Below are 5,973 nucleotides of genomic sequence, written 5' to 3'. Positions count from 1 at the left end.
CAACCATGAGGTAGACATTAATGTTTGAGCAATCACTTGACGATAAACTTACGAACTGTCACAAATCGTTCCGTGTACCAAACATGCGGCCCAATCATCACCGGGTGGTTTGCGAGGGGTGCAGAAATGAGGTATCTACAGAGCCCCCACTTTGACTGAGGCTTGGACAAGGCGAAAGTCAAAGTATAGCCATCAGGTCAATCGAAGATTACAACCTGACGACTATGGCGACGCGAGGCGGCTCCAGACGTCTGAACCAAGGACCCGTCGTCGGGAACATTTTAGAGTCTGTCGACTATCGGGGAGGGTCGTTTAAAGTCCATTAGACTACGTAAGGAGGCTCACCAGCCATAAGAAGTGACCATACCTGAGACTTCTTCTCGAGATGCTTCCGGAGGTGCGTAGGAGCTAAGGTTGAGCATGGGAGCTAAGGGTAAGACCTAAAGGATATATAAGGATTGTGCTAGGGTGCTGGAGAGAAAACTATTTTGGATAATCTTCGGGAAAATATTGAATAGCAGGACACGGCTGGGAACTGCTGGAGAGAAAACTATTTTGGATAATCTTCGGGAAAATATTGAATAGCAGGACACGGCTGGGAACTGCTGGAGGGAAAAATCTGCTTCGGTAGATGTCAATCCTCACGTCTTGAGAGAGACAGTGCGTCCGCTTACTCTCGCTGGAGGCATAGTGAACGTGCGTCGAATTTTGTAAATGAGTAAATGCTCGTTGCGACAAGCAAAATGAGTCTTGGAAGGAGTAAGCAGTCTGCTGCTGGCTTGGAAATGCGAGTCGGAACGAAAGAAAATCGTCGGGCGGACCAAAAGGAGTGAAATAGCATCGGGGAAGAGGCGCACCAAAGATGGGCCCACAAATAACGAACTTATAACGAATTTTCGAAAATCCGTATGGAGGGAACAAAAGGAAGAGGCACAGCAAGAGCTGCGTCTCTTGGAAGAGGCGCAACGCCTGCTGCGTCTTTTCCCCAATTTGGCTTTCCTGCATAAAACGCGAAAATCAGAGGGATTGTTTCATTTGCATTCGAAACACAACTCACTCGTTTCTCTCTCAAATCTTCACCATTTCCGCCAAGGTTTGATTCAAAAGCTTGCTTTAAACATGACTAATCGAGGTACGTGTCTTAATCTTGTATTAATCTTCTGCATTTGTTGAATTTTGAGCCGCGAACTTTAGGGTTTTCGACCCTTTTGATCGAAAATTTGGGGCTTTTCCCCCAAATGGATTTGCCTTGCCAAATTGATGTTAGAAATGGATAGTAGGTGATGTTAGGAACATAACCATGTATTTGTTTCGAATTTTCATCAAGTGTTGGGCCTTTGAGTGAAAGTTTGAGACGGTTTTACAGCTAAACCGTAAATTGCTTCGAAAATAGCCTTAGGACTGCCCATTTGCGATGAAATTTGATATTCGGGATCCTTGAATGATGGGTAAACTTCCTACCATCTCGAAATTTTGGTTTGTGACAACTTTTTCAGGACACTTTTCTAGGGCATAATCGTCGTTATAGCGAAATGCTGCCGAATTTTTGACTCGAACCTGGAACTAGGCTTCGAACGGGACTTGACTTGACCCAATTCATCACATGAGTGATCGGGTTGGTGGGAACGTGGCCAAAGATGGCAAGGAAAGAGCGATTTCAGGGCTTTGAAGGCTCGAAAACTCTTTAACAAAGGCTTGTCGTCGTGTGACGCGGCCTGAATTTGCTTTAACATTGCAGGTGATGAGGCTTCTACTTCTGGGAGGGCTCCCATGGAGATAGACGCCGCCGCTGTTGAGGAGGCTTTAGAGCAGGCCTTCACCGCTGCGGTGATGGCTGCTGAGTTTCACGAGGAGGAGGCCGTCGAGGAGGAGAAGATCCCGAGACGAGCCAATGTCGGGCGAGGAGGTCGTCAGCTGAGGGGAGCTCCTGCGTGGGCTGAGACCTGGGAGAGTAGGCACGTTGTGTGGGCTGCAGAGGGTCACCTGTCCTACAGGACAGTGAAGAACTTGGTAAATAGGAATTCACTAACTCATTACCCATCCTCTTTCATTCTTTGTCCAAATTTTCTTTCAAATTTCATTCAAAACTAAAGATAGCTTTTGTTTCAAATCACAATAGGAGGCCGGAACATCGGTCGTTCTCGGGTTACACGACAAATGATGGAGCACTACGAGCGGCTGTCGGCGGAGGAGAGGGCCATGATCGAGCGTGGAGCGTTCGGTCCTCTGGTTCAGGTCTGGAGGGATATCGTGAAGAGGAAGTTGCGGGCTAACCTTAGCCTGGTCCGTGCTTTCTTGGATCGATTCTGGGATACGACTTCCACGTTTCACATGCCTTTTGGTGAGGTGGGAGTCACTTTGGAGGATTACGGCATGATTTCTGGTCTGCCGTGTGGGACCGAGGAGATGGTGTGGCCGGAGACTGCCATGAGGGCGGACTCGGCCGAGGCGAGGAGGTTGATCGGCTGGAACTTGTCGCCGAAGGTCATTCATGATCTTCGGGTTTGGTACCCGCTTACGTTCGAGACTACTTTGCGGGGAAGACCCCGGCGCTGGTGACGATTGATGGGAGGGAGACAGCTCCTCCTCCTTGTACAGCTGAGCAGAGGGCTCATCTGTGGCTTTGGTGGTTTCTGTCTTCGATTTACCTCGGAGACAAGGGCGAGAGGCTATCGACGAAGCTTCTTCCCTTTCTTTCTGACCTGAGTTCCCTAGGGCGCTGGGACTGGGTCACTGCTAGTTTTGCGGTCCTCATCCGCTTTATGAGGGCCATGGTTCGTCCGGAGTTGATGGAGAAGGGGACTTCTCCCGGTCTTTGTCGGACCGGACTACTGTTGGAGGTATGAACCTTCCTTTAGACCAAAGTAAATTCCTTTCTTTATCAAATCACGAAAGATCGATTATTCTGTTTTACAGGCGTGGGTGTACTCTTACTTCCCGAGTCTCGCGCCCAAGAGGACAGAGCCGGCCGGAGAGGGCCTATCCCGTGGTGAGGGATTGGGTGATGTGCTTGACGAAGAGCAAGCGTTCTTCTCACAATGTCTACCACGGCGGACGTGAACGCCTTCTTCACCGAAAGCGGCGTGAGTATCCCATTCGTATTTATTTATACTTCTTATACTTTGCCTTTAATTGATCATAGGAATGATCTTTGCCTTATCTTGTCACAAAGGGTGCCTGACACTTGGGCGGAGTACGCTGGAGCGCCTCCTTTTGTCGCTTAGGTCCTTCGACCTAGGAGCCCGAGTCGGCTGCTGTTGAGGACGTCGATGGGTCCTGTGTGGTACTTGGGCGAGCGGTTGGCTCGTCAGTGCTCTCGGGACGCGTTGACGGTTCCCGTCGATCCTCCCAGGACGATGTTTAGGGAGCCTTCTGAGGCTGAGAGGGAGGCGGACTTGGCCGGTGCCAGTGGCGACGACCTTCTTCTCCTTGGCGAGGACTACTCGGCGTTCCTTTACGGGAGGTTGGCGTACTGGCCGGTAGTGGTGAGTATCTTTTACTTCTTTCCTGATTTGATTTTGAGAATTGCGATGAAAGATCATCGATTAACGAGAGCTATTTGTCCTTGTAGGAGGTCGAGGCGGCGGGCATCGAGCCCCCAGAGTACCCCGAGACCCTCGAGTACACTGACGCGACTGGGAGGACGACGATCTCCGAGCTGCGTGACTTTGACGTAGCTGTGACGGATGCTGGCCTAGGCGACTGGCAACATCTGATTCGGAGGGTGAGCCTCTAACTTGTATAACTTTCGTGTAGGAACACATTTGATTGAGTTTGTTCAATTTGCTGAGAATTTCTTTTGATAATGCAGGTCGCACCGTCCCGATTCGTGGCACTATGAAGGGTGACCAACCGGCTAAGAGCTACTGCCATTGAGGCACTCGTCGGTGGTCGAGGTCGCCAGGTATGAACCTTACGCCTATTTCTCTCTTTTTGATGATTTTTATTTTGCTTGAATTGATTGACATGAGCCAATTTGTTGTCATTTACATGTGGTGACCGCGAGCCGGAGCGAGAGTTGACCCGATCTCGGGAGGAGACTCGCTCGCGTGTTGAGGAGCTCGAGGTTCGGGATGCCGAGATCGCCGCTCGGCGCGAGAGTTGCGAGAGTTGGAGGGCGCCCAGCAGTAGTCTTGTGTAGTTTTGTAGACTTGTACATTTGGACATCTGATTTTGAACATTTTTGGATTTTGTTTAGGGCGCAAGCCCCCAGTTTGCTTGGACTTTTGGACTTCGTTCGGGGCGCAAGCCCCTAGTTTGCTTTGTACATTTGCTCTGTTTGGTGTATATACGACGGCCTGAGTGCCTTTGCTGCTGGGTTGTGTTGTTTGTATCTGCAGGTTAGTTCTTGAACAGGTTTGGTAGACAACGGTTTACGCCGTCATGCTGCCGAAATTTACATAGAAATCACGCAAAACATACATTTTATCTAAATATGGCCTTAATTAGCGCAAAATGAGACTCAAAAGATCACAAAAGTGCAAAAAATTTGCCGGAAATGACCGGACGGTAGGGAGGGTTACCCCCTAAAAAAAAAAAAAGAGAAATCTATAAGTTTAGAAAATGAAATTAAATAATAGAAATCAATATACACAAGCTAAAATTAAGGTGAAAATTATGTTTAAAATGAAATATGCGAATGTGATATAATGGCAGAAATGTCGATGTTGCCTTGAAATGCGTGCCCGCGAATCTAGGAAGCCTGAAACATGGTAAACTTCTCGTATTTACCAAAATAAAACCCCGCAGGAATAGGAAATCGTGCGTTATAGAATTAGGAAAGATCCAACGTGGAAATCACAGAAGTGAGACTTGGGAAGAGGCGCAGCATGAGCTGCGTCCCTTTGAAGAGGCGCAGCAGGCGCTGCGCCTGTTCCCAAGCTGGTCCGTTATGGCGGATTTTTGGAAACAGCAATTAGTATAAATAGAAGCGTCGACGGAGCTTTAATTCACATAAATCTTTCGTCTCTTCTTCGTCTATTCACATAAAACTCCCAAAATAAATCTTCAAGAGAAAAAATTGTCATCATGAATACTTTGGAGATCCGCTTGAAGGAATGGACCAATGAATTTTCAAATATGGAGAAGCATAACATGGGTGCTTATAATCTTGGGTCTTTGTTGAGCTTGAAACTCATTAAGGTTGTAAAACCGTTCTTGGATGCTTGCCTTGACTATTGGGACCCGAATTATCATGTTTTCGCATTCCCAGGAGGTGACATTTGCCCATTTCCTGAAGAAATTGCTGCTATTGGTGGGTGGGACCCCGAACATTTACCTGCCATTCCTTCCACTTCACAAGGGTATAAGAGCAAATTCAGAGACTTGCTTGGACTGACTAGACTCGAGGTGGACCGTTTAGTTACCCCGAAAGGCGTGAGAATGTTGGACTTTGTAGACCGATTCATCAACAGGGCCGACCCTACTGTTTCTCATGTTTCCAGGAGGAGGGCATTTGGCTTTTGTTTGCTGCACGTGTATGTCTTCTAAGGACACGTTGATGAAGATTTGAGAGGTGATCCCCGTCTTTTGGGTCTTATTGAGCAAATGGAGCTGCGCAGGAGCCCAGCTTGCTTATGCTTAGGGGAGATTATTTTGGGTTTGGATAATAGGAAATCCAACCGCGATTTGCCGTTCTTGGGTAGTCCCGTCATTTTGCAGGTAAAAGACATCTTCTTTTTTTGTTTCCGTTTTTTTTTTTTCGTTTTTTTTTTGTTTGATGTCTAATGCCTGCTCTTGGTAGGTTTGGCTTATGGAACGGCTCCGATTGATCGAGCCCCCAGTTCATGCACTTTCCTATCATGCTCGTTCGATTGCGATGAGGACGCGGTTGTACATGGTGGACTTTACCCGGGTCTGTGACTATTGGAAGAACAAGCTGAAGAATGATGATGGTCCGTTGATTAGGTGGGTTGTACCGTGGTGGCACCTCAAGTCTGTCACTGGAGTATCTTCTTTGGATCCCACTAGGTC

This window comes from Silene latifolia, chromosome X (genome assembly GCF_048544455.1).
Source record: "Silene latifolia isolate original U9 population chromosome X, ASM4854445v1, whole genome shotgun sequence".
Lineage (NCBI taxonomy): Eukaryota > Viridiplantae > Streptophyta > Magnoliopsida > Caryophyllales > Caryophyllaceae > Silene > Silene latifolia.
This window is presented reverse-complemented; position numbering follows the sequence as displayed.